The sequence below is a fragment of the Penaeus vannamei genome, chromosome 13 (assembly GCF_042767895.1).
Source record: "Penaeus vannamei isolate JL-2024 chromosome 13, ASM4276789v1, whole genome shotgun sequence".
NCBI classification, from domain to species: domain Eukaryota; kingdom Metazoa; phylum Arthropoda; class Malacostraca; order Decapoda; family Penaeidae; genus Penaeus; species Penaeus vannamei.
In genome coordinates, this window is record NC_091561.1 from 42,436,429 (window position 1) to 42,439,305 (window position 2,877).

A 2,877-nucleotide genomic window follows, 5' to 3' on the forward strand; every position below is an offset into this window, starting at 1 on the left:
TGTATGCGAACCAAGCCCCTAAGACAGACCTCTCCCCCATTATTTAAGCCCGAGGTCCCCCCCCCAACCTAAGACAGACCTCCCCCCCATTATTTAAGCCCGAGGTCCTCCCCCCCCCCCACACCCCCCGACCACCCGACCACGAGAAACGAAAACCGTGTTCCTTTCGGGACCCGACGCCGCGTGGACCGAGGAGAGAGAGAGAGGACCCGACTGCGGTGGCGGACATGCTCTCGCTTAGCCATAAAAGGGGAGAAAAGCTATCTCCGCGGTAACTCGTGACGGAGTGCAAGAAGGGTTCGCCTGTCACAGGAAGTGTTCGACGTAAAGAAGCAACCATGCGCTTAATCCCCCGGAAGATAAGAGAGGCCGAATGGGGGGGGAGGGGGGGAAGGGGGAAGGGGGGCGGCGAGGAAGCCAAAGGAATGCGGAGGGGGGGAGGGGGGGGGGCATAGCGGCAAAAATTCCAGTCGGGATCTGCATGCGGACGGGGTTTCCCAAAGACGTAATGATACGAGATTAAACAATATCCGCGTTGTTATAGATAGATAGATGTTGTGTGTGTATATCTAATACATGAATATCCATATACATACAAGTCTACTAGTATGTACACATACTAGTAGACACACACTCATGTATACATAAATATGTAGCCATATCCTCCTATTGATCTATGTATATGTGTGTGGGCACACACTCCTCTACACACACACACACACACACACACACACACACACACACACACACACACACACACATATATATATATATATATATATATATATATATATATATATATATATATATCATATTTTCCTGTCAAGACACACACACACACACACACACACACACACACACACACACACACACACACACACACACACATACACAGGGCTGGCATCATCATGTGGGGGTCACAGTTGACAAGAGTATGTATGGGTTTCTTTTATGATCTATAGCGATTGATTACCTGGCTGTTGTTTTTTTTAGCAATAGCAATTACTACTATTGCCACTGTTATCATTATCACTATTGGCATTACCTTTATTTTTATACCAATAGTAACGATTATACAATTAATAATATAGATGGCGATTACAGGTAATGATATGAATGTCTGTATGCAAATGCTATCATTTGTTCATCTACTGTTTCACGTAACTTTAAGGTAAAAAAAACCTTCAACATTATAGTGCATGCTATTTTGATAACTTATAACATGAAACCAAAACTCTCCTTTGTCTTGAAACCACTTTCCGTAGCAGCATCCAATTCTTTTCAATGTTTCTCCGTTCCCTAGCGACCCATTCCCCCTCCCTTCCCCCCCTATTCATCTCTTCCCCCTCCCGCTCCCCTTATTCATCTTCCCTCCCTCCCTCCCCCCGCACTTTCTCCCCTTCCCTCGAATTTCCCCTCAACCTAAAAATTCCTTTGTTTATTCAGTGATTCATTTATGTCTCCATTATCGCCGATTCGGTTGAGAAATTTGTATGGCTGTGAGGTGATTTTGTGTCGGTAGTGTGAAGGTATGTGTGTGAAAGAGAGAGAGAGAGGGAGGGAGAGAGAGAGAGAGGGAGAGAGAGAGAGAAAGAGGGAGAGAGAGAGAGAGGGAGAGAGAGAGAGAGAGAGAGAGAGAGAGAGAGAGAGAGAGAGAGTGAGAGAGAGAGAGAGTGTGTGTGTGTGTGTGTGTGTGCGCGCGCGTGCGTGCGTGCACGGATTAAATTTCTATGAATTATTAAAGTCCGGGTAATACTGTGTAAGAATAGATGTCAACATCCATTCTAGCACAATCAAAACGCCTATGATGAAGGAACTTACTGATATAGACGAATAGCTTTCCTGTAATTTAATCAGTGATCACCAGACGCAGCCTAGGCCTTCTGATATCCTCATTCTCATCCTATGTTATAACAGTGTCCTTCTCCAGATTCTTCCCCTCCTGACATTCTTTCAGATACTCCACCTCCATCTCCTGTTCCCTTTTCTCTTTCTCTGGATTCTTCTCCAACTTCTCCAACTACCATTTTCTACCCTTATTACCCGTTGATTGTTTCGTAATTGCTCTTTTGTAGTGTTCCTCATTCAGTGTTACTCTCCCTTCCTCAGACACATTTACTCTCCCTTTGATGTAATCGCCCTATACCCTTAACCCTTAACCCTTTCCCCGACGTACTCTGTTTGCTGCTCCCCTCTTTACCCTTTTCCATTACTATTCCATCCTACAGCTCTCTACAACCTTTGTCACCTAACACATTTTGTCCTCGTTAGCTCGTCTTTACCCTTTTCGTCACAACACTTTACCATAGTGCTGTATGACCTTGGATGTCTAGTATAGTTATAGCCACTTACCATTATCCTTGAACCTCATCTTCTTTTAAAGTAATCTTATTCATTACTCCTTCCCTTAAACCTTCATTTCCACGTCTATTCTTACACTAAATTCAACACCCTCATGTCAAGCCACTTCATTGTAACTTTTACCCCTGGCGCCCTACGCTCTATACTCAGGCAGTGTGTTAACGTGTACCCTGTCAGGAGAACGTGCTGACTTGTTCCTCTCTGTTATTCAGGAGGAGGACTTCCATTCGACCCACTGAATAAAAAATGGATTGCTTATGGTCAGTACAGTCATTGGTGAAGTACACTACCGTAAATCGTCTTCTTTTGATAACTGTATCAGCTATGCCTTCAGTGTTGTATTATTAAATATATCGATCCAAAAAGATACGTCACACAACTTAATCAATAAAGTACAGTTCAGGGAAACATCCATACTGTTTACGCATTTGAAAATAACAGTGATCAAAAACAACTACATAACACTATAAATATCCATTTAATTGTTTAATAATCAAAAGACTTTCACGACCTAAA